Source organism: Hyaena hyaena, unplaced genomic scaffold (genome assembly GCF_003009895.1).
Source record: "Hyaena hyaena isolate Hyena2069 unplaced genomic scaffold, ASM300989v1 scaffold_375, whole genome shotgun sequence".
In the NCBI taxonomy this organism is placed as follows: domain Eukaryota; kingdom Metazoa; phylum Chordata; class Mammalia; order Carnivora; family Hyaenidae; genus Hyaena; species Hyaena hyaena.
In genome coordinates, this window is record NW_024081006.1 from 1,436,478 (window position 1) to 1,462,072 (window position 25,595).

Below are 25,595 nucleotides of genomic sequence, written 5' to 3' on the forward strand. Positions count from 1 at the left end.
TTTCTCTCCTAACACCATTCCTAATCTATACTATAGGGCAGAGTTGCAGGGGGAGTCAAATTTGAATCCTAGCATCCTTACTTTTTGAAAGGCAGGGCAGGCCATGGATGCCATGATGCATAAAGGTCTTAGGTCAGGATAAGAGTTCTAGCAATCTACAGGTTTATGAGTAGTAGACTCAAGGACAATCCTTCTACTGGAAGTGGTCCATTGAACCTTTAAGAATGATGAAAGTCTCAAAGACAATTAATTATGCCAAAATTTTTCCAGGTAATAGCCCTGCACACCATCCCTCAAAAAAAAAAAAGAAAAGAAAAGAAAAAAAAACCTTCTATTACTTTTTTCTCACTTTACATGTGGCTGTGCCTCAAGCATCCATACACTGGACTAATAATTTAAATACAAGTCAATATGACATTTGATAAATAGAAAATCTAACCACTATTTAAAACACTGCTTGTCTGAAAAGATCAAATTCTAAATATTAACCAATCAACTCACTACAAACTTAAAATATAATCCACAATTCTTAGTTCACAAGTGTTATTTCTCTTCAAAATATTTCACTGAATATTCAGTAATCAACAGTAATATAAAACAAAAAACAATGGACAATATATCCTGATCTACAACTTATTACTCATGTGACACTAAGAAAATCATGCATTGTTTCCTCCAAAATATGAAAATGCTTTTTAAAGATCCCACAAATATATAAAGGTATGTATATACACTACTTTTACAAACAGGCTGAACACCAAACACTATTTTTAACAAAGTGACACTATTCAGTTGCACAGATAAAGTTAAATTTTACAAGAGAATTATTGATGAGGATAGGATTTTCTTGCATCTTTTCAACTATGAAAAAGACTGAGAGAAAAAAAGACCGATTTTGCATTTTAGCTGTCTTCTCTTCATCCAAAATATGATTTATAGTAAAACACCCCTCCAAATAAAGCAAACACGTTGAAGAACAATAAAGGCAATGGCAAGGCTAAAATAGCAAAACATTACCACTGTACCAGTTAGGGCTCTTTATTATAAACAACACACACATTCTGTTTAATCTAAGTCAAAAAGAAATCTATTGGCTGAGTGTTGGATAGTTCAAAAAAATTGAGACAAGGTTGGAGAATGAGGAACCAAAGTCCTGCCTCCACAGCTTAGAATGAAGCCTGCAACATGTTACTGCATCAAGTATCACCAGGCAGAAAGGAGCATCTCACCAGCAGCTCTTAGCTCTCATGCCCATGATTTCTCTCAGTGCCCAGGTGTATCTCTCAAGCTATAGGAGGACCTCATCATGCCAGCTTTTAGGCTTTTTTGAGAGATGTGAGAAGCCTCCTACCTAAACTAGAAGGGGGATTAGGTAAAGCCCTAGGCAGCTGAAACCATATGCATTCTCTACTAAGATCAAGCTCTGATACTGGACAAACCTGAATGAAGTGTCTTTATTCTCAGGATCTTGTTCAAATCTGTAAAAGTTCAAAATTCAAAGCTCAGAAAAATTAGTTCAAATCTCTTGAACATTATTAGACTTGCTTGTTACAATTTCTTGTCTATTTCCAAAGCAAAAATTTACTTTTTCTAAAGTGGTTCTAGCAACCAATACTAGACTGAGTAATTTAGATGGGGTCTAGCAAGTTTCTTAATACACTATAAGTATTGCCTCTTGCTTTATATTCTATCCGTCTGCTAATTTGGTTTCTTGCTTGCCTTTTTTGCTGCAGCTGTGCACCGGGTTAACTGTTTCAATGGTTTTCCTACAATAACCCACAAATTTTTTCCTGATCAGTGTGCTGTATGATTGGTTCTTTGTTCCTAAGATAATTATTTTACATTTGTCTACACTGAACTGCATTTGCCATCTGCTGGCCCAATCACCTAAACAATCCAAATCTTTTTGAATCTGATTGCATTGTTCCTCATTATTTCCTCTAGCTCCAATTTTAGGATCATCTGCAAACTCTGAGATCTTTTCTTTAAAGCTTGGACACATTTTATTTTAATATAGAGGGGTTTTTTTTAAGTGACCCTTTAGACACTCCAGCTGAAATCTTCCAACTTGAAAAGTTTCCACAAAGCTTATCCAGGGATACCTTCCAATAATATAGTCAAAGCACTGCTAGAAAAAAAGCTAACTAGAACCCACTTTTTTTCTTAAATCTTCCTTTACATTGCCATAATACTTTAAAAAGTATTATGTCTTTATGTCTTCTAAGTTCTTCTCTTCAAAGCATAAATATTTTTAAGGAATACAAACATTCTGTTTTCTAATATATACATTGAAAGTAATGGTTTTCAGTTATAAATTTCCTAAAGGACACAGGGCGAAGTTTTCATCACCTTCTTACATAGAAGGCATTTGATTTACTCATATTCAAAAATTATTTGAGCACACATGAGTAATAAGCATTAGTACAATGCAGTCTTATGATCCTGATTCAATTATTTATGTCCCAAAACTTAAGTGTCCTACTAATAAGAAGAGAACTTCTAAAAGCCTAATCACTTCTAGCACTGTGATTTACCCTTTATCTAAAGAATACCATAGTAGATCCACCATATCTAAATGTTTTGTTTCAAATTTCTCGTGCACCACTTTAATTACAAACCTTCTACTAAGTCAGTATTTCTTTTGCAGTTTTTTAATACTGTAATATTTTAAATAGACACTTATTTAGCAAAACTCTCTCTTCAAATTAGATTTACCTTGGCAAATCTGAACATAGTAAATCTTCGTTAATTATGACACAGATGACCAGGCAGATCTTTAGATCTAGGAAGAATCATTAGCTCCATAAACTTCACTGATTTCTTAGTATAATCACATTTCCACAAAAGCCCTACTTCTACAGTCCATTAAAATGTATAGGAATTGCACTGATATATTTGCTGCCATTTTGCTGTTTCAATTGGTAATGCAGGAGACAAATTAAAGATCTACTTTCAGGGCACCTGGGTGGCTGACTCCGTAGAGTGTCCAACTTCAGCTCAGGTCATGATCTCACAGTTCATGAGCTTGAGCCCTAACATCGGGCTCGCTGCTGTCAGCCAGAGCTTGCTTAGGATCCTCTGTCCCCCTCAGTCTCTGCCCCTCCACTTGAGCACTCGTGCTCTCTTGCTCTTTCAAAAATCGATAAACATTTTTTAGAAGATTTTGAAGATTGATTTTCATGTATTCATTCAACAGTCAGTAACGGTTATAAGATAGTGCTTACCCTCCAGATGTCTGGGGTCAAGTATATATAGCTACAAGATATCATAACAGAAGTATAGTCACATGGAAGTTAGGAAGGAGAATTTACTTCCAGGTACTGGATGAGAAGTTCTGTGAAGGTTTTGCATTTGAACTCTGTCAAATATTATAATGTCTTTTAAAAAACCAATTTACTAGAGCACCTGGGTAGCTCAGTCAGTTAAGCATCCGACCCTTAATCGCAGCTCAGGTCATGATTTCAGTTTGTGAGTTTGAGCCCTGCATCAGGCTCTCCCTGACAGCACAGAGCCTACTTGAAATTCTCTCTGTCCCTCTCTCTCTCTGCCCCTCCCCTGCTCTCTCTTTCATAAATAAACTTTAAAAAAATAAAAACCAATCACTAAACTATGAGTAATGTCACAGAAAAGGTAAACATAAAATACTAACCAGACAAGGTGAAAAAGGAAGAAAAAAACCTCCAAGAATGGGTTTTGCTAGTCATTTCTGGGTAGTGGGATTGTGTGTGGTTTTCATTTTTTCAATTTTTCTTTAATGAGTATATACTGTTCTTAAAATAAAAAGGACACCATAAAATATTTTTCTATTAAAATTTTAAAGCCATACTTTGACCAATTGTTGAATACTATTAAATAAAATGCTCTAAGTCCAAAACTCTAATTTAGAAAAATTAAGTCAGTAACAGTATTTATTTGTATATTAAAGAATCTGAAAGACAAACTAAAGAATTCATATTGATTAAGCTCTTTTTGAAAGAACTAGTGATTTTGGATGGAATATCTTTTCTTATACCATAGATTTTTTTTTATATTTTTATTTCTAGGAGAGAGAAAGAGAGACAGCATGACCAGGGGAGGGTCAGAGAGAGAGGGAGTCACAGGCTGAAACAGGCTCCAGGCTCTGAGCTGGCAGTCAGCACAGAGCCCGACGCGGGGCTCGAACCCACAAACCGCGAGATCATGACCTAAGCGAAAGTCGGACGCTTAACCGACTAAGCCACCCAGGCGCCCCTCTCATACCACAGATTTTAAGAATTCATGAAGAAAAATTATTCTGAAGCATTAAAGTTTGCAACAATAGGTTAGGTCTTTAACCTGGGTTTGTGAAGAAGTCTCTACACTAACAACTGAATTTAGTATGAATTTTTTTTCCAATCACTGATGACATGGCACTGAAGTTGTCTCCAAGGATACTTTATTTGTACTTTAACAGAAAAGCACTTACAAAACCAACCAACCAACCACTGATTTTTGTTTCCCATTCACCAAAAAGTGTTGTTATTGTGGTAATACTCCATATAAATAAAGGCCTCTGACTATGTGAAATCCCACTTCACAAAGTTTCACAAAGTAAAAGTCACAACATTGTACATGTTATGTTATTCTACCTATAAATGTAAAGGCATTTCAATGAAAAACTACATGTATCTTAAATCTCCACATGACTCATACCATAGGCAAATAAATGAATATAAGTAGGGAAAGGAGAGAATAGAATTGGTTACCAAAGGCACATCATTGAGAGAGTTTCAATTAACATTTACATATTTCAATACCTGCTTAGATTTTCAAGATTCTAATTTGACTTTTTTATTCTTTGATTTTATATTCTATGCTAGAGCATATTTAAATTAGTAGCATCCCATGATAATCTGAAATCCAAGTTCAACTGAAACTCATCTGAGGTGATCATAAACCAAATAAAATTACTAAAATAATGAATAATTGTTAATCTTCCTAAAGCATGAAATTCTACTGGTATTATCCTATTAATACTCTTTCATGGACTCTTACTAGTTTTCAATTGGATAAAGTTAGAAAGGAAACTTACATTTAAAACAAATTCTACCAAATTCGTTTTAAATTACATTTAAAACAAATTCACAAAGTGGCATTCACATCCAGTAGGCAAACAATTTATCCTGAGTAAACTGCCAAGACTTAAAACTCTGAACATTTCACATAAAAAGATCTAGATTTTTAACTTCTCTCAGAAACAAAACAAAAACCCAAGAGATCTAGGGACACTGAGCCCACTTCTGGAAAAGCTCTTCAGTAGCCTAAGTTCTTATTAGCCACTTCCCACTTCTTATCAAACAAGATACTATCAAGACTAGAGTTTATAGCTCCTAAATAGAGTGTAGAGGCAGTTAGATCTTGATTCAGATCCTAGCTCCTCAACCTCTAAACTGCTGGTTAACCCAGGACAAGAGGTTTACTCTCTTTAACCTTCAATTTCTTCATCATAAGAATGATTAATTATGTTGAGAATAAAAGTGAAATGATGTACATAATAGGAAATTCAAATGCTATCATGATTGAAATTCCAAACCTAAATAATTAAGATTTATCATAAACACTTCCCTCTTTGTACAGACTTCAAAGGAAAAATGAGATCACTATGGCCTTATCACTCCATCATAAGTAAAAGCCTTATAAGGTTGTTGTATTGAGATGAGTTAATATATGCAAAATGCTTAGAGTAGTACATGGCAACTGTAAACTCTAAAAAACAATCGGTTACAAGTGATAGTTAGTAGTTGTTGTTCCCAGAGACCAGGTATACATGACCTTAGTAAACGTTTATGAGGAGAAATAAGTAAGTAAAAGTGTGACTGAATGAATACAAGACAGTTATCAAGATTTCTTTATATATACTTATATCTTTACATATACTTATATCTTAAAGATACATATATTTGAGAACTATATATTTCTTTATATATACTTATATCTTTCTTTATATGTACTTAGAAGTACTCTCAAATACCCCATATTTTTACAATAAAGCTAAAAATCTCAATGAAAACAAAGTTATTCTGATGTATTAAACCAAATTTTTTTGTGCTCTGGGAATAATCAACAATTTATTAAACTTGGAAACAAAAGGACTATAATTTCAAGCATGCACTTTAGATGACATTCACAATTTATTTCCAAAGGAGTTTTAGAGAACTCTATTTCCTCACTGCTACCACCAGACCAGTCTTAGCTGAGCTTTGTTTCAAGTTGTTTTTATTCCTGCAAGGATCTCCGTAGCTGAGTTTAGGACCAATGCAAAGAGGGACCTCACTACCTTTTAGAGCTACTGATTTCAAAGCCTTGGCCATTAATAACAAATTATGATGAAGAAAGGTCTGGTCAAACAGCAGCAGTGGTTGTCTATTAAATGGTGTGGTATCAAAAAGATGATTGGATCTTTAGCATACTAATCATCTCAGTAGAAGTAGTTTTTAATTAGTCTGGGAATAACAAAGAACCTCAATCCTTCAAGTATTTAATTTAACAAAAGATAAAGACAGTCTACCCTGGCTGAAGTGGTAGGTACATTCTAGATTTCCTGCCATGTCACAAAAATCCTTTCAGCAATCAAGACGATGAAAAAAGGCAACAGAATTGACTTAAAAAGAGCAATTTCCTTTCCAACCTAAATAAACTTTACACAAACTTGCCTCTGATAATCGACTAAACAAGCTGCACCACCAGCATCAAGGGAGGGTGTGCGGATATCTAGCAGGTGCTGCAGTTTATCACAAAACCGTCTAAAATAATTGGAAGTGACAACCAGCACTACCACAAATGATTTATTAGTCTTTCACTCAGCTTTTCAGCTTCCTCGGGGCCAGAATAAATAATTTACCAACTCTGTATCTTCCAATCATTAATTCTTCCCTATGCATCAAACTACATTTAACTCTACTAGGTTCAATGGAATAAAACACACAATAGGAATATTCTTCCAAATATAGAATTATCTGACCATATGCAAAGGCAGATTTGTCAATTGAGATGTACAATCCAGATGTAGGAGAATTTAAGAGCTCAAAGTCAGCAACTGCAGTTGAGTTTGAGGAAATAAAATCAAGTGAAGAGGAAATGAAAGTAGAGCCCACTGAAGAGCTCTCTCATAGAATAGGAACAGTTCCAGTGACTGAGGGCTGTAACCTAAGCACACTGCATCAAGGAGACTTTAAACCTCAAGTGTCACCATCTCCCAACAGTCAGTTCATTGACTAACTGATGATCTCCCCTAAAACTCCCCCATAAGTTATTTAAAAAAAAAAAAAAAAAACAGTCCTCCCTCAAAAAAAGGTAGAAACTTCATAAAACAACAACAGGTAAGAATTATTTTCATGCAAAACATATTTAACACAGGGCAAAACAGATCTTTAAAAACTAGTTACTATTTTAAATGGGTTTATGATACAATTACATCTCCTAGGAATTTAAAATAAAATGCATGCAAAAATCAAAGAAATAAATACTCCAAAAAATTTTGACAATGACATTAAAAGGTGTGTCTATTAATTATGTAGAAAAAACACAGAGGAAAAAAAAAAAACTATCCTAAATCCATTTTTGATGTAAGCTAGTCTTGTCTCATTAAGTCAGCATATATGATTAAAACAGATCATTTTTGGTTCGTAATGTATTGCATTGTTAGAGCAGCATCTGTTTATTACACAGCACAAACATTTTTCAGCTTTCTGCAAATACTGATATGCAAGAAATGATACAGACCTAATAATGTATTCCATGTTTATTTCAAGAAGAAATACTTTCGGTGAAAGGGTTAATAACATTAATATTCTAATATTTGGCATGATATGAGGCCGCTTCAAGCTGCTGAGCACAAAGTCAAAGATTTTCATAAACTAACAGCTTTCTCTTCAATGGTTAGAGTGCATCACCTCCAAATCTTAAGTATACTTTTAAATATAGGACTTCCACCAAAATATAAAATGCATCAAAATAAGGCTGACTCATGAAAATTATAATATAAATTTGAGCCGAAAGACTGTGATTTAGATTATAAAATTTTCAATCTTTTAAAAAATTCCAAAATGTTCACAAATAAGAGTATCGTTTTCAATATTTCACAGTAACTGAAACAGTTATACAAGTACGTAGGCACAAAATCACATTGTTCATATTAAGGAAAATCATGTCTTATTTATGCACAGACCCCAGTGCACCTGTTGCTATGGAAAAATAAGCCCCCAAATACCAAAGGTCCCACCCTCCCACAGGTTAAAAATCAAACAAAAATGTAATAACTGGAAAATATAACACGAGGCATCTTTTTCAAACAAATACTATAAAAGATACAGATTTTATGTTCTTATATAAAGAGTGAGGAAAGGATAGAAGAATGCTTTTTGTTTTTTGGGTTTGTTTTTTTTTTTTTTAAACAGCAGCATAACAAGATTTTATGCAGGCTTCTTTGCGATTGGCTTTTAACAGCAGAGGGATCTCAGCAAGAAAAGATGACGGCACAAAAGTGCCTGAGAATGCTGAGTGCCAGAGCCCAGATGCAACACTGGACGAGCTGATGGCAGCCTGGCCCGTGTACGGAGCATGCTGGGCACTGCAGAGCCATACAGGTATCTGTGGGAAAAGTCTGCAAAGTATCCTGACCCTTAAATGTCTATTGAAATGGGAACAGATACAGCAACTGTGGTACTGATGTCCTATCACAAAATATTAGATAGAGAACAGTTAAAATTAATACACCAAATGTAAAAATAGAAGGAACAGCTCAGAAACAATGTTGGGTAAAAAGGATTTAAAAAAAAAAAAAAAAAAAGCAAAGTACATAAATTCTAATAGAATATTTCAGTTTGTAAGAATTCTCAATGTTGATGAACACATAAATGTACAACAGTCTAAAAACATGGACAGAAGGATATAAACCAATTTCAAGATGTAGTAATCTTTGTAAAAGGACAGACTTTAAAAGGTTTTTAAAATATACATACAGCGAATGTCAACATGTTAATTCTGCATGTTAAATACGTTTCCTGTTCTACTTATCCTCTATATTTCTGTAAATATTTGGAATATTTTTTAAATATTTTAAATCTAAACCATGATGTAAATAAATTTCTCCTGAAAAAAAATTAGAAAGATGTTACAATATCCTTCCCTGAAACACAAGGGGTCTATCTATCCTAAAACAAAACAAAAAAAAAATTAGTTTGGCTTCTCCATATTCTAAAAATTTTTAATTTCAATTTAAGAAACTAAACATTCTACCTTTTTTTTAGTGTTTTATTTATTTTTGAGAGAGAGACAGAGACAGACAGTAAGGGAGGGCCAGAGAGAAAGGGAGACACAGAATCTGAAGCAGGCTCTAGACTCTGAGCTAGCTGTCAGCACAGAGCCGGACGCGGGGCTTGAACACACTAGCTGCAAGATCATGACCTGAGCTCAAGTCAGCGCTTACCCGACTGAGCCACCCAGGTGCCCCTCTACCCTCTTTTCATAAATAATTTGACTTAGTAACATTTTCAAATCAAGTTCTCAAAAGACTCCATGTTTTTATCTCAAACTTGAACTGAAGGATTCTGCCACGTAAACATTCTAAGTGAAGTTAAAAATCTTAGCAGGGACTTTTACATAACTGTTTCCATCATTCATTGTTAGAACAAACAAGTTTGACTGAGAACCTCACTCCCATTTCTTGGCTCTAACTTCCTTGAGGAAACCTGTTACTTCATTAGCAAATATGTTCTTTTTCATTTTCTTTGTTTATGTGAAATATTAAACTTCTACTTGTTTTAAAAAAAAAACAAAACAAAACAAAGAAAATTCCTAGTAAGGCTTTAGACTTAGCTCATGAAACCTTACTCTAAAAAAGTCAGTATCTGGGGCCCCTGAGTGGCTCAGTCTGTTAAGTCTCTTACTGTTGATTTCGACTCAGGTCATGACCTCCAGTTTCATGGGGTTCGAGCCCCACATTGGGCAGGTTTAGCACTGACAGTGCAGAGCCTACTTGGGTTCTCTCTCTCCTCTTTCTGCCCTTCCTTCCCCTGCTTGTGCTAACTCGCTGTCTCTCTTAAAATAAATAAAGAGGTAAGTACCACAATGACAAGCCTTTTACCTGGTCTTAAAACCTTCTGCAGTCAAATTTCTTTTAAGTTCAGCCTCATTTCTTTACAGGCCTTTGGAAATTTGACAGGTCATCTATAACTAAATAGAAACAAGATGCCACTCATTTACAATCACATTTTTACACTAAAACAAAAGTTTAATATACTTTTTTGTCACCATGAATACCAAAGACAGTTAATTTTCACAAAAACTGATAAATATTCTCTTAAAGGAGAAACCATCTTATTTAAAGAATTACTGGCTTGTTATCTTACACAAGAAATCATATTCAACTTCTATTGATGTTTTCTATCTGAAGTATGTCATGCAATATTGTAATTTATCTCATAAATCTACTAGAGTGTGATCAAATCCTATCAACTCTGATTGGCATAAATTTGAAACAATGAAGTAATCACATCTGTTAGGCAGTTCTAGCTTACTAAACAACATTGTAAAAGTTTACACAATAACGTAATTACATTTTTTCTCCATAAACCTTTCTGCACTTGATTTGAGTTTTTCATAGTTTTTTTGTGTGTGTACTGGGTTCTGTTTTCATCTACCATATGAAATGGGATACAAAATAGAAGACAAGGAAGAGAAATGGAGAAGTTGTTGGAGATGGATGGTAAAGACAATGCACATGTGAAACTGGCCCACCTAAGAAAATATTTTCATCAAATTGCAAATGAATTACAAGATACAAAAAAAATAGTGTGTTTAAATGAAAAAATATATCTAACTTTATCCTGAGATTGTTGAAAATATGAATATAGAATTTAAATACAAATACATGGACATAAAACAAAGAAGTCTAACCATGCCTTATGGAGCAAAACATTACCATACAGCAAAAAAAATCACCACCTACCTTTTCTGGTATAATCCTAATTTCTGAAACTGGAATAATTTTATAAAAACATTATAATAGTACATGAATATTATAATAGTATAATATACATCACATATGTAATAATAACAGCACATATATGAATCAACAGCTGAAAATGTAATATCCCAAGAGTAATTCTATGTAATTCTAAAAACATTCCTAAGTAGTAAACAAACTCAAAGAGAACAATGACTAAGCCCTGAAGATACTGGATCTATGGGTTAAAATAAAAGATAAATATTAAAAATAAAACTCAGAACACATTAATTTCATCAAGTTATTAATCTTTACTGCTCTTACGTCTACCATGAAAGACATAACTTAAGAATATGTCAACATTCAGGGGCACCTGGGTGGCTCAGTCGGTTAAGCCAACTTCAGCTCAGGCCATGATCTCACAGTTCGTGGGTTCAAGCCCCAGGTCGGGCTCTGTGCTAACAGCTAGCGCAGAACCTATAGCCTGTCTTTAGATTCTGTGTCTCCTTCTCTCTCTGACCCTCCCCTGCTCATACCATGTGTCTCTTTCCCTCCCTCCTTCCCCCTCCCCCTTCCCTCTCCCCTCTCTTTCAAAAATAAATAAAAAACATTTAAAAACATTTTAAAAACATTTAAAAAAAATTTAAGAACATATCAACATTCTACTAAAGATAGCTAAATTTACTATAAATCCCATCTGTGCCATTCTTTCGTAACTAACCATATACAAATTGAGACATTTGTCATCCCACTGAACTTTGTACCTGCCACTCTTTATGTGTATACATCTTAATAGAGCACACCTTCTCAAAAGTGAATACCTCTTGAACCTGCCTTCACACCAAGCATCTATGTACTTAATTCATATTTCCTGATTGATTTATTTTAGCTTATATGGAAATGGAAGTCATGAGTCAAATATTTAAAACTTTATTTCCTATCATTAAAGTTGAAATTAATAAAACAAAATTATGATCAAAGGAAAATTTCCCAGAAAGAGACAACAGATAATTCTGATGATAAAACTTAAATTCAAGAGAGTGACAAAGATCCCTTAACAAAATCTTGTGCTAATTCAGAGGTTTTCCTTTTGTCTGTGGGTATGGAAAGTTTTCACAAAACAAATATATTTTGTTTTCTTAGAATTTTCAGTTTTATTATTTGGAATTATTAGACTGCTATGTTAACCAAAAAGACAAGTTTTTCTCCATTCTTGTCTCTTTCCTGTGATTTCATTGTACTCTCCTTAATATATAACTCTTCACTAGTTGTTTTTAATATCTTATAGCTTAATTCCTAATTAAACACATTAAGAAGGATGCTCTCTTACATTGAAACTCTCATGACTACTTTGTACTTCAGCTTCAATATACAGACATCGCTTTGAGTACTGAGTACCATAGGACACAAACAGTATTAGTATTTTACTAAAAGTAAATCTCCATTGTTTTATTTTTTATTCAAATGTTATTTCAATAGGATTAAAATAAGAAAAAACTATAATTCTTCTGACAAAACTGTACTGTTGCTACCTATTATCTATCTCATTTTTTTAAGCTTGAGACAGAGAGAGAGAGAGAGAGAGAGAGAGAGCGAGCATATACCTGCATGCAAGTGGGAGAGGGAAAGAGAGACGGAGAGAGAATCCTAATTGGCTCCATGCTATTAGCTCTGAACCCAACATGGGGCTCTATCTCACAACAGGTGAGATCATGACCTGGGCTGAAACCAAGCGTCAGATGTTTAACTGACTGAGCCATTTCAGCATCCCTCTTTTTTTTTTTTATTTTTTTTGAGAGAGAGAAAGAGAGCGAGCAAGCAAGCAAGCATGCATGCAAGCAGGTGAGGGGCACAGAGAAAGGAAGAGAAAATCCCAAGCAGGCTCTGTGCTGTTAGCTCAGAGTCCGACATGAGGCTCAAGCTCACAAAAGGGGGAGATCCTGACCAAGCGTCAGAAGATTAGCTGACTGAGCCACCCAGGCACTCCATTTTGTTTTTATTTTTTGAGAGACAGAGAGAGAGAGAGAACGAGTAGGGAAGAGGGGCAGAGGAAAAGAGAGAATCAAAAGCAAGCTCCATACTTAGCACAGAGGTCAATGCAGGTTTCAATCACAAGATCCTGTGATCATGACCTGAGCCCAAATCAAGAGTTAGTCGCTCAACTGACTGAGCCACTCAGGCACCGTTATTTCATTTCTATATTTTATTCATGTTTTCATTCATTTGGAAAATACTGTTTTTGCACAGAAATATTGGTAAAGATAGGACTTCTGTTTTTATTACAAAGATAACCAATAAGCTAATAACTACAACATGATACAATAAGTTCTCTACAAAGGTTTGTAGAAAGTGAGGTGATAACACTGAAAGATCAGAGAAAACTTTTTAGAGCTGCATCTTGCAGGATAAGTTAACCAGGAAAGAGGTAAGGAGTGAACAGCATATAGAAAGATTGATTCAACAAAGATTAACACATAGGCTTATTTTCTTTCCCTCCCAAAGCCCCAAAAAGATCTCAAATTTTTGCAAACTAGAGAAGTAACATATTAAAGGAAGTAATTAAAGGAAGTAACTTGTAAGAGAACTTTTCATAAAAGATAGCAAGGAGAAGCAAACTATTTTGTCCACAGTCCAATAAAATCCAGTCTCACACATCTGAGACTCTATTACCCCAGCGATAAATGTGCAAATAAGAGAACTAGGAAAAAAAAAAAAACAGGAATAAATTAATCCAAGATAACTTCCCCAAACTAAAAAACACTTGCTTCCATAATGAAAAGGTCCTCTGAAGTCCCAGTATAAGCAATGAATAAAAGCATTCCAAGACACATCATCATAAAAATTGAGATAAAGATGCTAAAAGCTTTCAGAATAATAACAGGTCATGCACAGCAGAAAACAATGTAGAAGGGGACAAAAGACAATAGACTTTTTGGCAGCAACACTGAATGCTGTAAAACAAAACCTTCAAAATTCTATAAACTACCTACAACCTAAAATTCTATACCCAACCAAACTATTAATCAAGTCTGAGAATAAAATGAAGTCATTTTAACCTTTCCTAAGATCTACATCCATATAATAAGGAAGTTAAGCCAGAAAAAAAGACAATGAGTTGCCATCTGCAGAGAAGGACCAAAGCAAAGCTATCCAACCTCAAAGGATATCAAATCCTTGACCTTCTAGGGGCACCTGGGTGGCTTAGTCAGTTAAGCATCCGACTCTGGTCATGATCTCATGGTTATGGGATGGAGTCTTGTGTCAGGCTCCGTGTTGGGTGTGGAGCTTGTTTGTGATGCTCTCGGACCTTCCCCGCTCATGCACTTACACGTGCATGCACAGGCGCACTCTCTCAAAATAAACTTAAAAAAAATTTTTTTTTTCAAAATTTATTTCTAGGAGAGAGAGAGAGAGAGACAGCGTGAACAGGGGAGGGTCAGAGAGAGAGGGAGTCACAGACTGAAACAGGTTCCAGGCTCTGAGCTGGCAGTCAGCACAGAGCCCGATGCGGGGCTCGAACCCATGAACCGCAAGATCATGACCTAAGCGAAAGTTGGATGCTTAACCGACTAAGCCACCCAGGCGCCCCAAACTTAAAATTCTTGACCTTCTAGATCGCCTCAATACCTCAGCATAAATGAAAGTGGAAGTAGCAGCTAAATGGTACTGAGAGCAAATACTAGAGGAAGCAATTAGAAGCAAGTATTCTTTGCCCAGGCAAAGAGGCCTGTAAGATTGGAGGGAAACCCCACGACAATGGCTATTAGTCTTCTGATGAGTGTCTACATTAAACCAGTATCAAATGACTGGCAAACTGCTACACATTCAACACTAATGTCATGCTCATATGCATTATAAATAGTATATCTTTGAAGATAAACAAAATCATGTATCTATACTGAAATGCATACATACACATTTTCACTCATGATAGAGTTTAACTAGAATATTTTATAATTAGGTTTCATTTATGAAACCAATGACAAAATGTAACAGTATAGCTTCTATGAAGCAAGAGAATGATTTAGAGATATAAACAACCGTTTAAAATGGTTATCAAATCAGTATAACACTCATTAATTTCAGAATGCCCCCTTAAAATGGATTAATTAGCATTAGTTATTTTTCAAATTTTATGTGAAAAACTGTGCCCCCTCTGTTTGGGTATCTTCTAGACAAAATAAAATCTCATCTTTCAACCCATTACACATACATCATTTGCAACTAATTTTCATTTATAAAGCACCCAAAAAATCAGAATAAGTCCCTATATTCCTAACTAGAAGAATGTTTATGCTGAAATATTTCTACATGAAGTGTTGGGGTTTTTTATTGTTATTTTTGAGAGAGAGAGAGAGAGAGAGAGAGAGAGAAAGTGAGGAACTCGAGTTCACCTGATGTAGGGCCCAAGTTCATAAACCATGAGGTCCCTGTACTATCCTGAAATAAAGTACAGAGATAATAAAATGTAACTATACACAGAATGTTTTTTAATCAATACTAATTCCCTAATCATAATATTAATGAAAAATAAAAATAATTTATATCAAAATACCTATTTCGTTAAATAAATGCTTACACATAGTTATTTAAGAACAGAGAATAAAAGTCACATATTTGCATCTATATATAATAAATAAGTTTGGATCTAAGAAATAAGAGAACATCACAAGTTGTTCTCTACAAAAACTATAGGAAAAATGCAAAGGACTAGTATAAGAAAACTCCAGAGTGAAAATCAGCGTTGAGATAAGTGACTGCAGACAAAATTAATTTAATGTGAAGCTCAAATGAAGTAATGACTAAAATGCCAAGTTATCTACTGTTGAAATGGAAAAAATTATGAAACACAGTTGTTAGTGCAACTGACTTGGATTTTACTTTTAAGTGCAGTGTCAAACAATCACCTATGCTAGGATGTGGTACAGTGTGGTTACAATATATCCCAGGAATGCTACCACACTATCAAGGCACATATGCAGTAAGTCTCTAGTACTTAAAAATACAATAGATGGGGTGCTTGGGTGGCTCAGTAGGTTAAGTGTACAACTCTTGATTTTGGCTCAGGTCATGATGTCATGTTTTGTGATACCGAGCCCTACTCTAGGCTCTACACTGACTGCATGGAGCCTGGTTGGGATTCTCTCTCCCTCTCTCTGCTCCTCCCCTGCTCGCTTGCTCTCTCTCTCCCCCCAAATATATAAACATAAAAAAATAGTTAAAAAATACAATAGAGACTGTATCTTCCTAAAACAGAAAATAGTAAATTAAGGAAATATAACATAAGAAGTTACTGAGAAGTTATATAATAAACCACTAGAGAGGATATCCGAGCACTGCTGAAGGCTAGACAACATAAACAATTTTTAAACATAATTTTAACACATTTATTATTATTCTAAAAATGAAATCTTAATATTTAGGATGGCAATCATGAAATATCATTATATGATCCATATTAACTAATAAAATTCAATGAGATCCATTAATTTAAAATTTAGTTTGTTATTAAAAAATTCTTAAATATCTTCTTACATATTTGCGATTAGTATTCTTGAGCCTCCCCAGTAAACTGCACTACTGAACTGAAAACTTTACAATTTAATTTCTTGTTAGAAATGCTATATATAAGGGCGCCTGGGTGGCTCAGTTGGTTGAGCATCTGACTTCAGCTCAGGTCATGATCTTGCAGTCTGTGAGTTTAAGACCCATGTCGGGCTCTGTGCTGACAGCTCAGAGTCTAGAAACTGCTTCGGATTCTCTGTCTCTCTCTCAAAAATAAATTTAAGAAATCAAAAAAAAAGAAACGCTGTATATATATTTTTAATGCTATATATAAATCAAGATATGGAAAGAATGTGTGAAGTAAATGACACAGAATTTTAAGAGGATTTCTTTATTCCTTCTACTTAAGCCTCCCCACATAAACTTCCCCCAAAGTATCAGATCTTTCATGTAACATCTTATAAAAAGTTGTCAGTATTACTATACACGAAAGCATTATTGCTTTATCTTTAAATAAAGAGAATTTAAGCAAGCAGACATTCAAAAGTTATGTGGTACTCAGGACACTCTTCTGCAGTCTGAAACTGTCCCATGCACTACAGGATACATAGCAGCCTTGATCCACAGCCATTAAATGCCAGAAACACTCCCACAATCATTGTGACAAACAAATATCACTACTCATTTCTGAAATTCCCCTTAGGGAGCACCACTCTTGCTTCTAAATCATTATTCTGGAAGTCTTATAGCAAAGAGCATACTATAGTGGGAAAAACAACTTTAAAAAAGTGTTTCAGAAAACAAAAAGAAATGTTTTTATCAATTATACTAAAAACTGTAACCTGCCGATTTTATCCTCTTCCAAATATCCTCTCTGTGGCCTATAGTTTTTGATGCTGTGTAAAAAGAATGACTTAAAGAGATTTGATAACCACTCTAGATCATATCTATATATCCTCTTTATATAATGTTTAATGGAAAGCTTTCCTATAATCATTTTAATATCCCAACTTTTTACTTAACCAAATTAAAGTCACAAATATGATATAATCAATAAACTGTATATGCAGAGGCATGCCATGCTTCTATAATTACATTTGTGTAGATTTTACTTTGTTTTTGTTGTTGCTATGTTGTTTGGTGTTCACAGTTTCACTGAGCAATATCAACACTAAGACACTGCATTTATAATATTCACTATTAAAGACCCACATGTCAGTATTACTTAGTGGCTCCAAGAAATCCTTAGTAAGAGTCCCGTTTTTTATTTCACAAACATTAAATTTAATAAGGTTCCATTTAATTAGTCCAGGATTCAAATATACATTCATGCCAAATTTAGCAACTGCATGGGAGGTGAGGGAGAAGGTATTTGAATCATTTCCACAGGAACAACCTTGGGTTGCTCTCTTAAAGCATCAGTGCAGGGACCCACACTTCTTAACATGCTATCCACAAAACGCACAAGGTGTGAAAGAAATTTTGTGTTTAACATGACCTTTGGCTGTACTTTCACTTGTCACAATTACAAAGGAGCCACTCTCAGAGCCAACACATAAGTTATATTATTACTCTTACAACCACAGTAGTATTTTACAAAGTACTTTGTACTGTGACAAACTCAAGGAAGAATATAAGGAAGTTCTTCTTTTGTTATCAGGTATAATAGGCCTTTCTGAGCAAAAAGAGTTCTGATGTTATTCATATGAATGAATAAGAATTATTGCACAAGAGGGGCACCTGGGTGGCTTAGTCGGTTAAGCGTCCGACTTTCGCTTAGGTCATGATCTCACGGTTCATGGGTTCGAGCCCCGCGTCGGGCTCTGTGCTGACTGCCAGCTCAGAGCCTGGAGCCTGTTTCAGTCTGTGACTCCCTCTCTCTCTGACCCTCCCCTGCTCACGCTGTCTCTCTCTCTCTCTCCTAGAAATAAATAAAAATATTTAAAAAGAAAAAAAGAATTATTGCACAAGAATGTTTCTTTTTTACTTTACATTCAAACATAAATATGCCAGTGTGAAGAAAAAAAAAATATGCCAGTGTGGTTACCTGGTTCAACTTAAACCATCTATAAACGCAAATAAACTGCAACTTTTAATAATTTAATTATATGACTTTAATAGTGTAATATGCCATTTTAGATAAATAATGTCAAGTGGGAATTAAAAAGAAAACTACAAAAAAACAACCCTTTTCTAGAGATTCCTATTTTCCTATACAAAATTTCACCAAGGGAAAATAGTGATTTTCAAAAACATTCTGGCCAAACTGTCAACCCATCAATATACAGGACATGTAACATGGTGTTGGGTTTTTTTTGGGGGGGAGGGCGGGAGGGGAACTACTGGATCATCCAACATAAAATCATAAATTCTGTAGGTATATCAAATAGGATTCATTTTCAGTACATTAAATATGCCTCCAATTAAAAGACTTACAAGGCAAAATGATCACTGAATACCCTGTAATGCATATCACGAGAAACTTTAGAACTCTCTACTAACCCGTGAGCAATTTTGCTATCCTCATCTTTCTGTTCCCAATAGCAACACCTCTTTACTTTCACCTTGAAAACAGGCTCCAGAAGCTGTGAAACATCATCAGTCAGACTTTATAAAAGTCATAGCCACACACTGCTGTGGTTGGCTAATGAAAACACAAATACTAGCAAAAGAAGTTAGTTTTATCATCAAATCAAACATTTTTCAAGATACTAGATGTGAATTAAGATTCCTCTTAAATATATGTTATGTAAGGCTATTAGGAATTACTTAACAGGCATGTGAGATTACTACAGCACTAGTAATGGCGTGTCCTGAATTGGAAGATAAATTATATGGTCATCCTAGCTATTACAGTATTTCATATTAACTAAATCATGGGTTTGGGAGATTTTATGATGTAATAGTAATTATTTATCTGAAAACCCTAACTTAAAACTTTGAGTGACTCACACAGCACCCTGCTGTTCATTCAAACGCAGCCCCTTAGGGCACTCATACCAACATCACCCCAACTCTGCCGTTGTCTAACTCTAGCTCGGCTTTCTGATGTCCTTTGTGTGCTTCAGACCCAGTGAGAAAGGCTTCCCCTTGTCTTCAGGTAGCAAATAGAAAGATCCCATTCTCTTAGCCTCACACCAAATTAACAACATTTTTCCTTTCTCTCAGAGGCTCCGTAGAATCTTTTAAATAATTACATTTAAATGTTTAAAACTGCCATTGGTTATTTTCTCATTCTTTGCATGCACGTGTTAAAATGCTTAACTGTATATTAAACACCATATTTAGAGTTAATTTAATAGTACGTTTGTGGTCATTCCTATAAAAGCTTACACATCAGACTCTTAATCAGTCTTTCAACAATATATATGTATCTAACTCTGACAATACCATTTTAAATAAGGAAATCAGATTTGACCTAAGAGAGCCCTGGAAATGACCTTGGGCTTATAAAGTCAAAAAGATCGGAGTGTTGGACATCTACAAGGTAAACCATACAATTTCCCTAAGGCACAAAATCTTTACATAACTCTGGCCCACTATACAGGATTATAAGATGAATCAAATCAGAAAATTCAAGAAGCTCAAGTTCTGTCTCCTGTTTAAAAAAGATGTCCAAGTGTAACACAAAGAACAATATACTTAGCAAGTTAAACCTATCTGAGATAAATAACTACATTCTCTTAAAAAAAAAAATGGAAAATTAAAAAAACAAACAACCTGCTTAATATAAACTACACAAGCAAAACTGTAATGGGCTAAGAAAGACCCTGAAGAGCCAGACTCAGGGAGTCGGAATCCTAGGACCAAAACTTACTGCCAAGTGTGTGGCAATGAGCAAGTTACTTAACATCTCCAAGTCTCTGTTTCCTTATTCAGAAAATGAAGACAGTAACTGTACTTATCTCACTGTGAAGAATAACAAAGAATCCATGTGATCTCTTATACATCTCTGTACCTGCACATGAGTGCTCAATAAATGCTAGCTGTTACTTTCAACAATAGCCAAAACATGGAAAGAACTGAAGTGTTCATCAACTGATGAATGGATCAAGAAGATGTGGTATATTTATACAATGGAATACTACATGGCAATGAGAAAGAATGAAATCTGGCTATTTGTAGCAACGTGGATGGAACTTGAGGGTGTTAGCTGAGCAAAATAAGTCAGGCAGAGAAGGACAAATATGATATGTTTGCACATATAGGTAGATTAGGAGGAAGTTAACAGAGGATGAAGCAGGAGATGGGGAAAAATAGTTGGGGAGTGGGAGGGAGGAAAACCATGAGAGACTCTTGAATTCTGAGTGAGAACTGAGGGCTGAGGGGGGTGATGGGCATGGAGGAGGGCACTTGTGGGATGAGCACTGGGTGTTATATGGAAACCAACTTGACAATAAACTATAAAAAATAAAAAAATAAAAATAAATGCTGGCTGTTATTATGACAATCTCCATTAATATCTCCTTCCAAAAACAAGTCCTAAAACATTATGTAGATATCAGGAGAAAACTTCCCATGTGTGTGCATGTGTGTACACACACGTTTACTTTCCAACAAAGACCACTTAGAAACACAGCTAATACTCCACAAATATGTATTAATAGTGTAGCTATGTATATTATCATGACAATTAACATAGATCTTATTCAACATTGGAGAAGGTGGCTTTTTTCTTCAAAAAGTCCACAGTGGCATACTAAAGTGCGTTTTGAAATAAAATTCCATATCTGACAATATTTGTAATTGCTCATCTCCAAAACAGAAGTCACAGATACGTATAATACACACATTTTTAAATCCATGTGTGTCAATAAAATGAAACCATTTCCTTTAAGACAAGTATATGAAGATACTAAAGCAATATTCCAATTAAACATTCATGTATTCAGTATCTCAAAATAAAATTCTAACTTGAACTGTACAATGCTGCTTCTCTCTGAAATGTTGAAACTGTAAAGTACGGGGCGCCTGGGTGGCTCAGTCAGTTAAGCATCCGACTTCGGCTCAGGTCATGATCTCCCTGTTCACGGGTTCGAGCCCCGCGTCGGGCTCTGTGCTGACAGCTAGCTCAGAGCCTGGAGCCTGCTTCAGATCGTGTCTCCCTCTCTCTGACCCTCTCCTATTCTCTCTCTCTCTCTCAGAAATAAACATTAAAAAAATAAAAAAGAGAAACTGTAAAGTACACAGTAATTCACTACAAGCAAACACAGAAGACTTAGTTGTGCACATGACATTCTTTTACCCAAACAACTACTTAACCTATTCATTAAACCCATTTAAGAAGAGAGCCCTAATAACTGTACTACCTTATGAAATAGAATCAGAAAGAAGAAATACCTTATTTGGTTAAAAATAGAAACTTTACAAAAAAATTATTAGCTAAAATCAGAGAAATTATAGCCTGTATTTACAAAGGCCCTCGTCCATTTTAGTTCATTAAAATAAAGTAGTATAAAACTTTCCATCACGAGATATGAATATGGAATAAATATGTCACTATGACTGATATAAAAATCTATACCAACATCTTCTTGTTTGCCAAATACACATACAATGTTAAGTTTTAAAAACAAAGGCTACATCAGTCAAATTTATATCTCAGGGATGCAAATCTAAGTTGGACTTTATTTCTTTGAACTTTCCTAAAAATATCCTAGTAGTAAAATAGATCTGCCACTAAAATAAAATGAGACTCTATTCATTATTCTGAAGCAAGTGAGAAATGCAGACCTGCGCTTTAGAGATACAAAGGATAATGTGGACTGAGGTTGACAAGTTCAATCTCAGTTTACATACTATAGGCTATAACATTAATGTGTTAGTGACTCTACAATGAGTATGTACATAACACATAAACATTCTATCATCAGTAACCCTAAACAGGTAAATTCAGAGCTAAACAAAGCATAACTGAAATTTCATCTCTACCATAAATTACATAAAAAAAAAAAGAAAGAAAAACCCATGGCCATTGCAATGAATACACTTTTGCCTTAGAGCTAATACTTTAATTTTAAAGAACCGCAAAGAAAAAAATCAAAACTAGTCAGTAACAATGCAGCCTCTAAAAGCAATAAACTCAAAATTAAGTTATAAATAATTTAAAGCATGTCATGAAGATGTATTAATAATTCATCAGATAAATAATTTACTAAATAATCAAATAAATAAATAATGAAATACATAAATAAATCAGCAAATAAATAATTCTGCAAAATAACCTAAACAATAAGTCACCCAAACAAATCACAAGCCCAAAAAATTACAATGATTTTCTGGATTCTGATAGTTTTAAATAAGCAAATGTACATAAACTAGATCAATCCTTGTTAGAATTAGAAATATTTTTCAATGCTATTGGTAAAATCCTCATCTCAATACATAGGAATACATTTTCAATTTTTAAAAGACTGTATTGGATTAGTTCCTATGAATTATTAATACGATTATAATATATCCTGCTCTATATTTTACATATAATATCTTTGCCTAACATATTTTCCCCTAGAACTGGATACTTAAAATATTCTTAACTTACATTTGTTTTTCAAAGCAATACTTACAGTGTAATGGCGCTACTGCCTTTCTGATAATTTTCCTATCTTCTTGAGGTCTTTGGAAATTTTCTGCAGGGGTAGAAAAATAAGAAGCAGCTTAAATATTACAGATAAGATTTCATCACTAGTGAACAAGGTTTTATAATTCTATAAAGTAGCAATGGGAAGGGGACATTATTAGTTGTAAACTGGGCAAAGTTTTTAGAAGTCTTTAAGTGGACTAAGTACATGCTGATAGAAGCTAACTTCCTCTATTGGAGCAGACACACAAGCTGTCACAATTGGCAGGACTTCAGATATAAAGACAAACTTTGAAGGACAATGTGATTGGCTGACAACTGATGCTATCCTCAATTTGAGAAGCTTAAAGTCCTTAAAAGAATACAGGAGATCACTGAACTGTTACAACTTTAATATAGTGACCATCTAATTAGAGCACCACAAAGAGTCAAAACACAACTGGGGTGCCTGGTGGCTTAGTCTGTTAAGCATGCAACTTCAGCTCAGATCAGGATCTCACAGTTTGGGAGTTCGAGCTCAGCGTTGAGCTCTGTGCCAACAACTCAGAGCCTAGAGTCAACTTCAGATTCTGTGTGTGTGTGTCTCTCTCTCTGCCCCTCCCTGGCTTCTGCCCTTTCTCTCAAAAATAAACATTTAAAAAATAATAAAAAAATAAAAACCACAACTGACCTCATAAAGGAGTCTTCGTTGAACATTTAAAGTTTTTATCTACCCACAGTAAGAATATTTTTGAAGTTCATAAATAGTAGATCCCAAACTACGATAGCCTTGCCCACAGAAATACAAACTCTAATGGGTATTCTTTGGAACTTCTAAAAAAAAATCTCAAAACAAGATAGCACAACACTTAAAATTAAAGTTTTTTATATAATCTATCTCAATCAACTATCAAAACCACCTTTCAATCAGGTAATATTTTACCTATTTAGGGTTAAGGAAACTGAATCTCAGTAAAACTGTTATATTGCCTACTGTCCAAGTGGAAGGGAAGATTCTAACTCTCTCTACAACTCCTTGAACTAAAGACCCCTTAAATCTGAGCCCTACCTAAAAAAAATATAGCAAATACTAAGACATCATCAACTGGTTAGAGCAAATGGTTCTCAACTGGGGAACAATGTGCCTCCCAAGGAACATTGGCAACATTTGGATAGATTTTTGGTGGTCACAACTAGGGAATATTATTGGCATCTAATGGGTAGAGATCAGGGATGCTAAAAAACATTTACAATGCACAGAAGAGATCCCCCACCAAAGAATTATCAGGCCTAAAATGGTAATACTGCTGATGGGAAACCTTAGGTTAGAGTAAAATGATTTTTAGTAGTATATGGTTTTTCCCTCTTACAGTACATCTTTGGTTCACAGATGTAAAGTCCTTTGTTATGTGTATAACATCATATGTAGTGAAATACCCTGGGGGAAAAAATGTAGATCCTTCAAAAAAAAATGGATATATGGGAACTCTGTACTTTTTGCTCAGTTTTTCTGTAAAGCTGAAACTGCTTGAAAAAAAAAGTTTATTGGGGTGCCTGGCTGGCTCAGTCGGTTAGACGTCCAAACTCTTGATTTTGGCTCAGTTCATGAACCCCAGGGATTGAGCCCCACATCAGGCTCCACACCTAGCATGCAGCCTGCTTAAGATTCTCTCGCTCTCGGGGCGCCTGGGTGGCTCAGTCGGTTAAGCGTCCAACCTTGGCTCAGGTCATGATCTCACGGTTCGTGGGTTCGAGCCCCGCATCGGGCTCTGTGCTGACAGCTCAAAGCCTGGAGCCTGTTTCGGATTCTGTGTCTCCCTCTCTCTCTGCCCCTTCCCCGCTCTTGCTCTGTCTCTGTCTCAAAAATAAACAAACTATTAAAAAAAATTAAAAAAAAAAAAAAAGATTCTCTCGCTCTCCTGGACCCAAATGTATACAGCCAACTAATCTCTGACAAAGCAGGAAAGAATATCCAATGGATAAAAGACAGCCTTTTTAACAGATGGTGTTGGGAGAACTGGACAGCAACATGAAGAATGAAACTAGATCATTTTCTCACACCATGCACAAAAATAAACTCAAAATGGATAAAGGACCTGAACGTGAGACAGGAAACTATTAACACCCTAAAGGAGAAAGCAGGAAACAACCTCCTTGACCTCCACCGCAGCAACTCCTTACTTGACACATCCCCAAAAGCAAAGGAATCAAGAGCAAAAATAAATGATTGGACCTCATCAAGATTAAAAGCTTCTGCACAGCAAAGGAAACAACCCACGAAACTAATAGGCAACCAACGGAATGGGAAAAGATAGTTGCAAATGACATATCAGATAAAGGGCTAATATCCAAAATCTATAAGGCTCTCACCAAACTCCACACCTGAAAAACAAACAACCCAGTGAAGAAATGGGCAGAAGATATGAACAGACACTTCTCCAAAGAGGACATCCAGATGGCCAACAGACACATGAAACGATGCTCAGCATCCCTCCTCATCAGGGAAATACAAATCAAAACCACACTGAGATACCACCTCACACCAGTCAGAGTGGCTAAAATGAGCAA

The 25,595-nt window shown here is 35.0% G+C and overlaps 1 protein-coding gene across 6 annotated transcripts in view; it reads right to left on the bottom strand.

Annotated features, from left to right (window-relative positions):
- The window catches only part of TBC1D5 (TBC1 domain family member 5), a 540,103-nt gene that overhangs the window by 470,488 nt on the left and 44,020 nt on the right, over positions 1 to 25,595 (bottom strand). For all 6 annotated transcript variants that reach the window (XM_039250589.1, XM_039250592.1, XM_039250590.1 and 3 more), the window contains exon 2: positions 23,035 to 23,097. The gene's annotated coding sequence lies outside the window, so the exon portion shown is untranslated. The remainder of the gene's footprint in view (positions 1 to 23,034; positions 23,098 to 25,595) is intronic.